We start from the raw sequence: 16051 nt of genomic DNA, 5'->3' as shown, positions 1-16051 counted from the left end.
TTTATTAAGTTGTTTATTTGTTAAACAACAGTTGCTGATGGTAAAAAATCTATATAAATATTTATGTGAATTTGAAGTAAATAATTTTTTTGGGCACTGATAAAAGGGTGCATTATCCTTGTTCAGCCTATCTTAGATTTTTCTTTTTTTTTTTTTTAGGTTTATTCCCCTTCTGTTTAAATAAAAAACATGTGGCCAAGCACTACTCATCCTCTCCACGCTTCAGTGCCGTTCCCAGCTTCCTCCTCTATTCTACTCTGCACTTAGATAAATAAAAATCGCAGCGTTTGCTGCCTTCAGTCCAACATTGCATGCAGCAAGTGGGAAATGTGCGATACAAGGCATGGCATTGTTAGTGGCACTCCAAACGTGGCAAGCGGGTGTGCAGTTTTTGCGACAAAGGCATCAAAATGCGCAGTTAAAAAAAAACGAGCAACACTCAATCCCCTGAGATCTACATGAGCTGCTTTGGCACGTTTGTCGCATGTAGGGCAAACCATTAAAATAAATGAGCTGCCCTGTGCATGCATCATGAAAATGCGCCAAATACGCACGCAAAAACATGTATTCGTGAAATGTTAGGTATGAACTTCGCCTAAACTGACCGCTGTGATGGAGGGAGGCCCTGTCACTGTAAGAATACAGGAAAATGTGACACAGGATGTGCATTAAGGGTTAATGCGAGGGTCAGAACTATCATTTCTGAGTGGAGAAAGCTGTGTTTTTGGCTTTCTGCAGATTTTGTAGTTCTGAGGGCAGGTTTACACCATAAAAACGCACTCCAGATCCGTTCAGGATGCGTTTCTGCATGCATATTTAGTGCATTTTTGATGCGTTCCGGTGCATGCTTGGTGCATTTTTGATGCGTTTCTGGATGCATTCCAGGTGCTTTTTTTCTTCTTTTTTCCTGTGTTTTTTTTTTTTTTTTTACTATACTAGGGTCCAGTGCATTTTTGATGCATTTTACTTTGTTCCAGTACAGTCCAGTGCAGGAAAAATGCAGCATGTTCTACTTTTTTTTTCTGGAGCTGAAAAGCCCTGGAACTGACCTCACTGTTGCCTTTGGAAACCATATAACCTACTTTCCAATGTGTTTTTGATGCAAAACAAAAATGCACTTGACTACATGTGGTGTGAACTGGTTCAGAACATTTTATCCTGTGTCCAGGTTTTACTAGACGCCTGCAACCTGTCTGACTACACAGGTGTGCAGGGTCATTATATACTCAAGTCTGAGGATAGCCCAGACCTCCCATTTTGGAGACAGCCTACAGTTTGGAGATCACTCCCAGTGTGGGAGAAGGAAGGTCTCACTCGGGGTCCCCCAGCCAGAAGCCACGAGACAGAGGGTCTCATTGAGGGGTCAGAGGGCCCAGCCAGAAGCCATGAGACAGAGGGTCTCATTGAGGGGTCAGAGGGCCAGAAGTCAGGAGACAGTAGGTCTCGGTTCCAGAAGTCAGGTCGGCTCCTATCAGGGGTGTAAGGAGAACCCCAATTCTTAGGCCAGAGGTGGGCCGTGCAGCAGGGCACTGCGACTGAAGGCTAGAGAGTCAAGTGTTCCAGGAAAACTAAATAACACAGTCAAAAGGACTGGTAAGAGGAGTAGCAGTGCTGCCAACAAGTGAGACAGGTGGCTTGGTATTTTCGTTTATGCATGTTATGTGGAAGAAACCCCTGTGTGGGCAACTGATGTACAAGTGAAGTTTTCATTTATTTATTTTTTGTTTCAAGAATTTTATTGGGTTTTACAGAAAGGTAACAAAAAAGAAAAAAAACTACATAACATGAGTAATGTATCACATATTTTCCAGGCTTGGGTAGGAACATAGCACAAAAAATGTGTGACTTATGATACTTTAGGCCTATCTTTCAATTGTGTACAGAAGATATGGCTTCCTAAAAGGAGCAGAGAGGCATAGAGGGATACACTTACAATATACTGTACATTAACCAAATATCAGGGCAGCTAGGTATTTTCCCAACTTATACAAGGTACACTACGCAAATAAGTAAGTATGATTGCCCAAAGCAATAAACAAAAGATATATTGCTGTTTGAGGATCATCAGCTATGTATTCATGGAAATATTACAGGAGAGGGAATGGGGTAGTGTAAAGGGGTATGGAGCGGGGTGAAAATGTGAAAGAGGGGACAGGAGACTTGAGGATGGGGAGTGTATCTCCTAGAGTTACAGATAAAGGGGGGAGAGTACAGAGAGCCTCATTGGTTCTGTCTTCTTTGCGACCAAGGTGGGTCACTAGTTTGATTTTTTGGTGATTAATCAATTGTTTATCATGTTTTTGCTTGAGAATCTTGAAAAAGGAGCCAGCACATCCACGTGTGGCTGAATTTAGATGGGTTATCGTGGACAATACTGATCACTTCCTCCATTTCGGCAGTTTGTCCGATACAGCAATACCAATTGTCCAATGTGGGGGGAGTGGCGGTTCCAGTGGCGTCTGGAGGGGGGGCTAAGGGGGGCTAGAGCCCCCCGAGTGGGCCCCCAAAAAGCCCCATATCTCGGGCATTCACAAATCTATTATTAGCCCCGAGCCCAAGCGGGGACCGATTTGACTCGGAACACGGCCGAGTGACATGGCAGGTACCGCCTTCTGGAGCCTGCAGCACCTATGATGGACGTCCCACTGGTCCAATGCCGGGACCGTGGGATGTGTGATGTCCATCATAGGCACTGCAGGCTCCAGAAGGTGGGAATTATAATTCGGCCGCATCATTGAGAAGATCCCCACTCGGCGCTCGGGTTCCTCTCCTGTCTCTGGCTGCCTGCTGTCTCCTGGAATGGGTGCATCAGCGCATGGCTGAGCTGCAGGAGGAGCCGGAGGTCACAGTCACCTGAAGTCTGATGTCACGTGTAATGGTCAGGTAGGTCAGTGCAGGTCAGTGTAGGTCAGGTAGGTCAGTGTGGGTCTGGGTCTGGGTCAGTGTAATGGTCAGTGTGCATCAGGTAGGTCAGTGTGCGTCAGGTAGGTCAGTGTGCATCAGGTATGTCAGTGTAATGAGGGAACAAAACAGGAAGCGCCACCTAAGTGCAATATGCTAAGTAAAATGTATTTGTACAGCAAGTAATGCACTTACAGAACGAAGTTTTAAAAAAGGCTTATCTGTGTCTTTAGTACAAGGTGCGGTCCGGTCCCTGGTGCATTTCATCCCAAGGTTTCCAGGAACCAGGAGAAACACAGAGGGAGAAAAGACTGGAGAGAACAGGCTACACGCTCTGAGTCATCAGCTCCTTCTACAGGACTGTTATCAGTTATATATATCACCTATTGCATTTATAGAGGCACACAAGTGTTTGCGCTCACAGTTTTCTCTTTTGTACAGGTCAGTGTAATGGTTAGTGTATGTTGTCCGGTAGGTCAGTGTGCGTCAGGTAGGTCAGTGTGCGTCAGTCAGTGTAATGGTCATTGTGCGTCAGGTAGGTCAGTGTGCGTCAGGTAGGTCAGTTATATAGTCAGTGTGTGTCAGGTAGGTCAGTGTAATGGTCAGTGTGTGTCAGGTAGGTCAGTTTTTAGTGGTCAGCATTGATGGGCACGGGTAAACCAGGCAGCAACCAGCAGGTGAGCATTATGATGTAGCAGGTCCTGGGCTAGGGAAAAGTCAAGTTGGAAAGTGGTTGTCTTGGCGATATTATCATGCACTGCGGTCCAAAACGTCTACAGTTCTGAGCAGGACCACCAAATGTGTAGCAAAGTACTGGTTTCCGTACCGCATCTCCAACAGAGGGGAGAGGCCTGAGGTGAAAATTTGTGGATACGTACTGGCGTTCTATACCATCCTGAGAGTATTTTATTGCCTAGTTCCTGAACCGTGACATTCACTTAACCCTTATGTATATGAGTGAGTATGTTATCCCACTCATCATCCGTGAGGTTAATTTCTAGCTTTCTTTCCCAAATCTGACACATTTTGGTGGCTTTTGGAGTATTCCTAGAGAACACGTGTCTTTAAATCGTGGATCTGGAGCATATAGCTTCAAATGATGATATGTGCAGGTGGCACCAGCCAGGTGTAGACCTCGGGTGATTGAAAAAGTGTCTTAGTTGGACGTAAGTCCAGAAAGGGAATGTGGAGTTGCTTGTCTTGGCCTTTAATGTCTCATAGGAAATAAAAGAACCCCTGTGAAAGAAGACCTGGTCATGAGGCCAGATGTCCTTTAGGAATTGGTGTGACATACCTGGTGAAAAATCTGGGGTGTGCCTGAGGGGGGTAAGTGGATCTGGGTGAGAAGAGAGACCGTATAATGTGCAGGCTGTTCGAAAGCAGTGCAGGGAGGAAACTATTATCAGATGACCCTGACATTCCACTGGTGTATGTTGTTTGGGTAACCAAGGAATCAGGTGTATTGGTATTGCAGAATTTGCCTGTTCCAGCTGGACCCATGCTTTGATATTTCAAGAAGAGTTCCAGTTCATGATCCTTGCTAAATGGCAGGCCATGTAATATTTGTGAATATCTGGCAAGCCTATGCCACCCTTCTTTTTGAGTAATGTAAGTAAGTCATAGCTGATTCTAGGGCCTTTACGCCCCCAAATAAAACAAGTGCAAGTTCTGCGATTCATTGTAAAGAAAGCTTTAGGTAAGTGAATAGGCACCGTTTGTAGTAGATGTAAATGGTGGGGGAGTACATTCATTTTTACAATGGTGGCCCTTCCAAACTATGAATAGAGTTAATTGTAGCCATTTTTCTATATCTCCTTGGGTGTCTCTCAATAAGGGCAGGTAGCTTAATGTATAGAGGTCAGATAGGGAGTGTGGGAGCTGAATCCCAAGTTAGGTGATAGAATGACTCTGCCATATAAAGGGAAATTTGGATTTGAACTTTTCATGTATTGAATAAAAGTGGGCTGCCATGCCCTAAAAAGACAGTTTGGATTGGCACAACTAATTGTAAATGCACCTGTTGGTTGAGTTTATTCACCCCAATCTCACACCTCCCAGAACCATTGGGGTAAGCCAAAGAGTTTAGAGGAGGGACCACCCCCTGTCGCTGTCAAATGAAGAAGTGGAAGGATCCAAGATAGCACTAGACTGGTTTGAAGACTGCAGAAAATGTATGTATAGAGTGATAAAAAAAAAAAAAACTCGAAGGGAGGCTCAGGTAGGGATGGAGTTCTGCTTTAACTACTTAGAGCAATGCTGGAACTTGGGAACACATCAGCCTGGTTCCTTTAAATAGCAACTTCAAGTTTCTGATATAATAAGACACCTGAGTCCTCTCGCCAAATGAAGCATTTTATATGATCAGGTCCTTGGCTCAATGTTCCCCACTTTAATGCTAAATTAATAAGCTATCACATCTCAAGGATGAAGACTGAGTTCTTCAAATTAAACCTGGCCACAAATTGCAATTTGGTTCCCTATCTGTTCTTTGAATATTGCTGTAACTAAAATGAGTCGGAACAAGAGCAGACGGATATCATTTGCCGTCAAAGGTAGCAGCAAAATTCTCTTTTAATAAGGTATTTAAAAAGGCAGAAAGAAGTTTGTTCTGTTTTAATAGTAATTGGAAGTGAGGGTAATGCCCGTCAAAATTTGGCCAAAACTGAAATGTGGAAATGTAGACTTTCTCATCAAGAGCTCTTCTTGCATACTGGTATCGCAGAGATCGCTACACTGAAAAATATAAAGGATATTTTTTTTCCTTTGGACACAAGAATGGCAATTGGGCATGAACTGTATGAACCCCGAAGTCAGGAAAGTCAGCTACCTAGAGAAGGAAATACAATGTTTATACGGTGCATGCATAGTATGGCCAAAAGTTAGATATATGGCTCAGGTTTGCTGCTGCCATGGGTTCGAAGCAAGGGGAATCCTGCAGGTTGCAGATTCATGGTCCTGGGAAATGTATGCATAGATTCACCCAGGTTCATTTTTTCAACCAGAATGCACATCATGATCTTTGAACTATGGCCAGCAGCCTTAGAAGGGCCAATAAGGGGTTTTCTGTTTAAGCCAGCACCCTCACTATAAAATTGACTAAAGACTAAAGAGCAGTCATAGTGTGTGAATTGGAAGCTGTTGTAGGGAAAGCATAGGGAATCTTGATAAACTGCACAGGAAGAGATTAGCATTCATTAGGAAACCTCTTTTTTTATCTAAAAGTTTTATTGAGAAAAAACCATGGACATTTACATGTTCCAGAGTAAATACAACATATATAACCAGAAAGAAGCTCCATCTTCCAACAATGTCAGGTCATCACATATTAACATAATCACAATTCTGGCACTACCCCATGAGTCTACAATTGTACCCCAAGACAACATAGCAGCGGGGAAAAGTGCATACCAGAGGTTAGTTCACAATAGTCTATCCAAAATGAAATCAACTGGGGATAGCCCTGGTGTGTCCAACCAAGGGGAATGAAACTGTAATTCTGATTTAGCTAGTATTCTTTGGAAAATCAACCCCTTTTGCTGTTTTTTCTAATATTGAGGGCTTTTTGGTGGTTTATTTAAGGTCAGAAATCACTTTTATCGGCTGTCCTGCCCATAGAATATGTTTGGGCTTTCAATTTAGAGTTTGGTATGCTTGGGTTTTCCTTTTATATTGGGATGTGTGTGTGTGTGTGTGTATAGATAGAGATTGTATATGTATGTGTATATATATATATAACCACTGGCAACAAAAGTGAGTACACCCCTAGGTGAAAATGTCCAAATTGGGCCCAAAGTGTCAATATTTTGTGTGGCCACCATTATTTTCCAGCACTGCCTTAACCCTCTTGGTCACGGAGTTCACCAGAGCTTCACAGGTTGCCACTGGAGTTCTCTTCCACTCCTCCATGATGACATCACAGAACTGGTGGATGTTAGAGACCTTGCGCTCCTCCACCTTCCATTTGAGGATGCCCCACAGATGCTCAATAGGGTTTAGGTCTGGAGACATGCTTGGCCTGTCCATCACCTTTACCCTCAGCTTATTTAGCAAGGCAGTGGTCGTCTTGGAGGTGTGTTTGGGGTCGTTATCATGTTGGAATACTGCCCTGCGGCCCAGTCTCCTAAGGGAGGGGATCATGCTCTGCTTCAGTACAGGTATGTCACAGCACATGTTGGCATTCATGGTTCCCTCAATGAACTGTAGCTCCCCAGTGTCGGCAGCACTCATGCAGCCCCAGACCATGACACTCCCACCACCATTCTTGACTGTAGGCAAGACACACTTGTCTTTGTACTCCTCACCTTGTTGCTGCCACACATGCTTTACACCATCTGAACCAAATACGTTTATCTTGGTCTCATCAGACCACAGGACATGGTTCTAGTAATCCATGTCCTTAGTCTGCTTGTCTTCAGCAAACTGTTTGCGGGCTTTCTTGTGCATCATCTTTAGAAGAGGCTTCCTTCTGGGACAACAGCCATGCAGACCAATTTGATGCAGTGTGTGGCGTATGGTCTGAGTACTGACAGGCTGACCCCCCCACCCCTTCAACCTCTGCAGCAATGCTGGCAGCACTCATATGTCTATTTCCCAAAGACAACCTCTGGATTTGACACTGAGCACGTGCACTTAACTTCTTTCGTGGACCATGGCGAGGCCTGCTCTGAGTGGAACCTGTCCTGTTAAACCTCTGTATGGTCTTGGCCACCGTGCTGCAGCTCAGTTTCAGGGTCTTGGCAATCTTCTTATAGCCTAGGCCTTCTTTATGTAGAGCAACAATTCTTTTTTTCAGATCCTCAGAGAGCTCTTTGCCAGTATGAGAGAGTGAGAGCGATAACACCAAATTTAACACACCTGCTCCCCATTCACACCTGAGACCTAGTAACACTAACGAGTCACATGACACCGGGGAGGGAAAATGGCTAATTGGGCCCAATTTGGACATTTTTACTTAGAGGTGTACTCACTTTTGTTACCAGCAGTTTAGACATTAATGGCTGTGTGTTGAGGGGACAGAAAATGTATACTGTTATACAAGCTGTGCACTCACTACATTACATTGTAGCAAAGTGTTGTCACATAAAAAGATATAATAAAATAATTACTTAACAAAAATGTGAGGGTGTACTCACTTTTGTGAGAATATATATATATATATATATATATATATATATATATATATATATATATATATATATATTTGTATTATTATTATTTTTTATTTTAGTATATATGTATTATTTTATGTTAGTAGGGTCTTTCTTTTTAAGGTTAAACTGCTTTTTTTTTCTCTTGCAAGGTTTCCCCTAAAACAGTGGGCTTTTGTTTTAGGGTAGTCAATTAGGTTTTTTATTCTTTTTAATTTGCATTTATTGTTGATGGGGCTCTTTTTACATTTGCAGTGATCAAATCAAGGCATTAATGTCTTAATGAATGTCTGTTCTCTGAGCTACTTTGCAGTTTGCAGCCCCAGCATCATTTTAAAAAATGTGAAACAAACAGTGTGCTCCTAATTTACTTTACATTATATCACTTTCCTTTAGCACACCTCCTCTATCCCCATAAATAAAATAAAAGTTATGAGTTAGGTCTACTATCCCTCATTAAAGATGTCCTCCTGCTGGCCAGTTTTACACTGTTGTATGCAGTGCAGTGTCTTAAAATGTTTGATAACCCCCCCCCCCAAAAAAAAAACAATCCTGTTTCTTTAAAGCATGTTATACAGCATAGTGCTTGTGCTGTGTCATTTGGCCCCTTGTATCACCTGAACTACCTGGCTGATCCTGACAGTTTCTTCCCTCCTCTCTGTACACTGACTACGATAGATCACCACGGTCAGAGTATGTGTCTCCGTCATCCGCAGCCTGCTATCTGTCTCCTCTGTGCTCCTGTGTCCTCCTCCCCCCTCCCCTCTATGCCTGTCTGCTCGTGACAGTCCCACCCCCCCCCCCCACTCTTAATGCTCTCATACTTACTAAAAAAATCTTCCCATCCCGTCTGTTACATAATAATAAGTGTCCCTGTGCCTGTGTTATGTAAAAAATATGCCCATCATTATCTATATGGGAGCGGCTCCCTGCGATCACATGACCCCTCGGCTTTTTCTCTTCTCTCTCCTCTCCTCTACTCCCCGGCTGACATCATTTGCAGTGCTCGGCCCCGCCCACTGGAACTGTCAGCCAAGCAGAGGAGAGGATAGAGGAGGCAACTGAGCGCTGGGAGCTGATCTCGTATAGGTACCGATGGACATATGTTTTACATAACACAGGCACAGGGGAACTTATTATTATGTAATAGAGTGGATAAGAGGATTTCATAGTAGTGGGTTAACAACCACTTTAATTATTGTAGTAAAACCCCAGTCTCGTTGTCTCTAGTGAATTTGGGCCTAGCCTTGTTATTTAAATTGTTCTGCTAACGAACAATTTTACACAGCTGTGTCACCTTCGGTCTCTTACATTTTATTAAGAGTCATTAATTTGGCCACAGGCAGGACAGTTTTGTATTAGCAAAAATAGGGACAACTACTGTGAACTAACACCCATCATTAACATTTGATGAAAAAGCATGTGACAAATGTAAACCAAGCAAACTGTTAAAAAAAAAAATGAAATCAACAGCCAAATATGTGCTGCTAGTGTATGCTGTTGGTGTCTGTGAAATTTGTACTGTTCTGTTAAACCAGGTATAGATTTAAGGCATCCCCAAGAATGTTTTTTGAAGAATTTGTGTATTTTCAATATGGCTTTAAAAGCTGCATATAATTACTCTCTCTCAGAATATTTAAAAAAAATATTTGCATTGTTAAATGCCTAGCTTTCCATGTCTTTTTTAACAGTATTTTGCCTATTTGCCCTAAAAATGGCCAGAATTTAGCAACATGATTCGTCCCCCATAGACTTCAGTAAAATTAGCCATTGAGTTCAGTTTCACCAAATCCTTGACGAATCGGACACGGAAGATTTACTCATCACTACTGACCATCACACCCATATGAGTTTGTTGGAAATTCCAAAACCATTGGCATATGGAGTTGGCTCCCCTTTTCAGCCATAACAGCCTTCACTCTTCTAGAATGGCTTTTGGCAAAATTTTGGAGTGTGTCTGTGGAAATGTGTGCCCGATCCGCTAAAAAAAATTGTAAAGTCAGGTTCTGATGTTGGTAAGTAAACTTGGCTAGCAATTGACATTCTCATTCATTCCAAAGGGGTTCTGTAGGGTTGAGGTCAGGGCTCTGTGCCACACCAGGCTCATTAAGTCATGTCTTTATGGGGATGGCTTTGTTCACAGAGGACCAGTCCTACTGGAGCAGAAAAGAGTCTTCCCCAAACTGTTAACACATGGACAAAAGTGTACAATTGTCTACAGCAAGGGCTTCCAAACTTTCCAAGAAAGGGCCAGTTTACTGTCCTTCAAACTTTAGGGAGGCTTGACTGTGGCCAGTGGGAGTAGAAAATATCCTGGCATCAGTGGGAGTAAACAATGTCCCATTTTTGGTATTGGGGGAGGAATAGCGCCTCATCGTTGACATCAATCGGAGGAATAGCGCCCCATTGTTGGCATCAGTGGCAGGAACTATTCCCCACTATTTCCAACAGTGGGGTCATAATGCCCCAAGAGCCAGATAAAAGCAAGCAAAGGGCCTTGCTTGGCCACGATTTGGAGATGACTGGTCTACTGCAGTGTTTCTCAACCTTTTTTTAGTCAAGGCACCCTTTAAAAATTATGGACAATTTCGGGGCACCCTTTAAAAATTATGGACAATCTCGAGGCACCCTTTAAAAATTATGGACAGTCTCCAGGCACCCTTTAAAAGTTATGGACAGTCTCCAGGCATCCCATTCTAAAATTTAAAAGCTATTCTAATACATTGACATAATGCAGCAACATCCACAAGTTGAAGTAGGACACCCAATGTTAAAGGTGATTTATTCTTCCATACGCTTTATTCTTCCAATACGCTTTTTCAAACTGGTTCTGACTAGCATTCCAATGTTTCTCTTCTCCCACAATTTTTCTCCATCACTCAGCTAATGTGACCCCATTGCTGATGGATAGGGGCAGGGGAGGGTCAAACAAGGATGCTATGCAGGCGACTGACATCCTACTTATCAACTGATGATACCATTCGTCATTAGGCAGCTAGAAGGTTGTATTGGTGACTTAAATGAAAACCTGTGACTTAGTGTAACTAAAAAGGCAGCCTTCATCCACACACCACCTTGTATACAATTTTTGGCCAATTTTTAGGCATTTTGCCAAGGCACCCCTGAAGAAACCTCAAGACACCCCAGGGTGCTTGAGCACCCTAGTTGAAAAAGGCTGGTCTACAGCATTGTTGTAATCTGTAGCATTAACTGTACCATTCACTAAAACACCTGATGTTTGGCCTTATAGTGTAGGCACTGTACTGTCTTCACATCCCTAACACATTTCTAAATGATTATAAGCTCCCACCTGCAAATTTTACCGTCTTGATAGCTATAAAAACACATGCACACCAAAAGAAATCACCTCTTCAACATATAAACTGAACTGCTGCCACAGAGAATATGCTAGTTCCCAAGCAGGTTAATGAAACAGAACTTGCTCCTACTATAATCCAAAGTTATAAGTGGAACCTTAATGGTCACCGTCATCCACCCGCCCAGTACAAGAAAGCTGCATTCTGATTTGTAAGGCTCCAAGTTGTTGGTCACTCTTTGGATCAGTAATGCAGTAATGAGTCAGTGAGACTCATGCTATCTCTGGCTGAGGCTGCCAGGCTGTGTAATTGCTGTGGTTCTAATAAAGGCCAATCCTTCAGGTGTCAGGGCCAACAGAGGCAAAGGAAAAAAAAGTCTGTAAACAGCACTTCCCGGGTGGCCCATTTATGTGTCCTTTACGTAACCCAACCACCAGTGCCATGACTCATTTTCCTGTGAATAAATATCCTACATAGCATGCTGATGTAATAGAGGACTACACAAAGCAGAGGAGACCTGCAGTGCGTGGGGAATTCAGCCAAACAGCCGAAATTGCTTCTGCAAGTAAATAAATTGACTACAATTCAGCCAATACAATCCAGCTAAAAAACACATCAAACAATGTTTTTTAAAGAAAAACTCTGGTAAAAAGAATATATACACTGTACTGTCTAAAATATCAGCTGTGAGATGGGGTGTCACAGCATAATAATGTGTAATCTATATCTACTATAAAAAGCAATTACTCTAGCAATACTCAATATTTATTGCTTTTCGAGTAATCTTATAGACCAGGGGTCTCTAAACTGCAGCCCTTTGCTTACCTTTGTTTGGCCCTTGGGGCACTTTTCCTTCCACTGATGCAAGACACTATTCCTGCTACTGACATCAACAATGGGGCAATATTTCTCCCACTGACACGAACAGTAAGGCAATACTTCTCCCACTGACACCAACACTATTCCTCCCACTGACATTAGTGATAGGGCACTATTAATCCCACTGACACCAATGATGGGGCACTATTCCTCCCACTGGTACCAGTGATAGGGCACTATTTCTCCTAATTGTATTTGCCTAATACCAAAGTTGTATTGTTTAGTCCCAACTGACAACAGGACAATTTCTATTCCCAATGGCCACAGTCCAGCCCCCATAAAGTCTGGAGGACAGTAAACTGGCCTTTTGATTAGAGAGTTTAGAGACCCCTGATACAGACACTGTAATGCCACGTACACACGATCGCACATTCCGACAATAAAATCCATGGTTTTTTTTCCGACGGATGTTGGCTCAAACTTGTCTTGCACACACACAAATCTTGTCGGTAATTTTGAACGTCAAGAACACAGTGATGTACAACACATACAACAATAGCCAGTGCGGCTCTTCTGCTTGATTCTGAGCATGCGTGGAACCCATTGGTGTTACTATCCCTTACTATACATCATCATTTTGATTAATATTATTATATTCACACATACACTTAATATTTTGTTCCCAGATATTCTTGCTCCACGAAGTTATACATTACCTTTTTTGGCCACAGGGAGCTCTCATCTACTCCTCAAGCTCTTGCCCTATCCGATGCTGCATTCTTGTATTATGCCGCCTCAGCTCCCACGTTGAGGCCATGTTTCTCGGCCGACCCCGCACCGATCACCCCACTTTGCGGTCCATGCCTGGGTTGGTGAGTGCTAGTGGTTAACCATCTATATTAATAGAAACAACATTTTTTGAATTTCTTTGATAAGTACGTTTCCTTAAATCTTTTTATTCCATAGAAATGTCTGACGCATCCGCTCCTGACGAGTGGGAAAACCCACGAAACGCATAGAGCTTTATTTTGATGCCGCAGCCATATACTTTACACGGATTGTGATCTATTTATTTACTCATCTACTATTAATACATCATGTTTTTTATACCATCTGGTGGATACAGATGTACCATGTGGGTGCATGTGCCGGTGTTAGGCCTGCTGCTATTGGCACAGATATGTCATTTTATGTGTATATATATATGTTCATTATTCTGACCATATGATGTTATGCATATATTTTTCCACTCTACATACTCAGCCCTTGTGCACGCCTCTTGTGTATATATGATATGAAATATTTTTTAATGTATGCAGACCTATGCTACTAAATAAATGTGTTTATATTGTAATTCACCTCCACTACTCTATTGCTTCATGTAAAGTCCCAACTTTCCTCTCCTATGATGCCATAAGGGATGGAGGCACCTTAGGGTGCTTCATCTAAAGTCCCGCGGGATGGAGGCACCTTAGGGTGCTTCATATAAAGTCCCAAACTCTCCCCCCCCATTTTTTATACTGAACTTAACCCTACTGAACGTCACTGGCATGAATCAGAACTTGGAAGCCAAGTGTTAGGCTGTGTACTGCCCTTCTTAGGGAGAAACTGAAAATAAAACTATGACCCTTTAAAAGCTCAATTTACTTTTTTGCAGTCTTGACTGAAGGCAGAGTTACAAAATACTATAACCGCTATGTGTTCTTATTGTAGCGATCAGGTTTGTCTCATGCGAAGGACAGCTTTAAACCTGACTATGCTGCTGCAACACTTTTTCAACCTATAATATCTACCAATAATTCTTTTCTACCCACCTACCACATCTGAACATCTGGAGCTGTTGATGACAGTTCTCTCTCTCTCTCTCTCTCTCTCTCTCTCTCTCTCACCCTCTCTCTAGATGTGTATATATAGATAGCTATATATATCTATATATATTATATTACACTCTCAATTCAATGCCTCTTGGAGATCCTTGAAACTGATGAGCAATCCAATTGTAAGCAGAGCCCTGATTTGCCCCCAAGAATGGACATGCTGGCCAAGGGCACTTTCCACTATTACTCCTGCAACAGATAAAGACTGTAACAAGAACAGAGAGTACAGTTCTTTCCCAAAACACAACTTCACCTCTGCCTCTTTACACCTGACATCAGTAACACAGTACAGTTCAAATTGAACTTTAACATTGGGATGCCGACCAGTTTCCTCTCTGTAGTTCCACTCGGATGGGTTCTCCACTGAAGGCCTACCCCCGAAGGGTACATTTCCTTGGACTACAAGCTTACATAGTACAGTAGTATACTGCAGGTAACCTCTTCCCATCAACCTCTCTTCTCATTTCTTCCGATCCCAGATTATTCAGAAGAAGCTAGCTCCACCCCGGGGAGGAACTTCCTTAAAAGATGTATTAACGCATACTTACACAATATTTTGAAGCCCATCAAAGAAGACCCTTGCAGTGAGACTCCATCACAATACAGGGGTTAAATGCTTGTAATGTCTAGTAAGTTGCAGAAGAGGCTGCATTACTTACCTGACTCCCACTAAGCAATGTTCTTTTCTCCCTGAAGTTCCAGACTTTGGGCAGTCCCCCCGCATTACCATGTACAATGAAGGGCTAATTACTTTGCATTGTAAGTGAAGGGAGCAAGCTTGTGACCATGGCCAAGAGTGTCTTGGAGGCTGCTGGGGAGCAGTAGAAAAAATTGAGGGAGCCTGCTGGAGCAATGGTACAGTGCCTTGCAAAAGTATTCACCCCCTTGGCTTTTTACCTATTTTGTTAAATTACAGCCTTTAGTTCAATGTTTTTTTTAATCTGAATTATATGTGATGGATCAGAACACAATAGTCTAAGTTGGTGAAGTAAAATTAGAAAATATATACATAAAACTATTTTTCAGAAATAAAAAACTTATAATTGGCATGTGCGTATGTATTTACCCCCTTTGTGATGAAGCCCATAAAAAGCTCTGGTACAACCAATTACCTTCAGATGTCACATAATTAGTGAAATGATGTCCACCTGTGTGCAATCTAAGTGTCACATGACCTGTCATTACATATACACACCTTTTTGAAAGGCCCCAAAGGATGCAACACCTAAGCAAGAGGCACCAATAACCAATCACAGCCATGAAGACCAAGGAACTCTCCAAACAAGTAAGGGACAATGTTGTTGAGAAGTACAAGTCAGGGTTAGCTTATAAAAAAATATCCAAATCTTTGATGATCCCTAGGAGCACCATCAAATCTATAATAACCAAATGGAAAGAACGTGGCACAACAGCAAAACCTTCCAAGAGATGGCCACACACCAAAACTCACGGACCGGGCAAGGAGGGCATTAATCAGAGAGGCAGCACAGAGACCTAAGGTAACCCTGGAGAAGCTGCAGAGTTTCACAGCAGAGACTGGAGTATCTGTACATAGAACAACAATAAGCCGTAAGCTCCATAGATTTGGGCTTTATGGCAGAGTGGCCAGAAGAAAACCAGTACTTTCAGCAAAAAACAAAATGGCATGTTTTGAGTTTGCGAAAAGGCATGTGGGAGACTCCCAAAATGTATGGAGGAAGGTGCTCTGGTCTGATGAGACTAAAATTGTACTTTGTGGCCATCAAAGAAAATGCTATGTCTTGTGCAAACCCAACACATCACATCAACCCAAAGAACACCATCCCCACTGTGAAACATGGTGGTGGCAGCATCATGCTGTGGGGATGTTTTTCAGCAGTCGGGACTGGGAAACTGGTCAGAGTTGAGGGAAAGATGGATGGTGCTAAATGCAGGGATATTCTTGAGCAAATTCTGTACCACTCTGTGTGTGATTTGAGGCTAGGACGGGGGTTCACCCTCCAGCAGGACA

This window comes from Aquarana catesbeiana, linkage group LG11, assembly GCF_042186555.1.
Source record: "Aquarana catesbeiana isolate 2022-GZ linkage group LG11, ASM4218655v1, whole genome shotgun sequence".
Classification (NCBI taxonomy): domain Eukaryota; kingdom Metazoa; phylum Chordata; class Amphibia; order Anura; family Ranidae; genus Aquarana; species Aquarana catesbeiana.
This window is presented reverse-complemented; position numbering follows the sequence as displayed.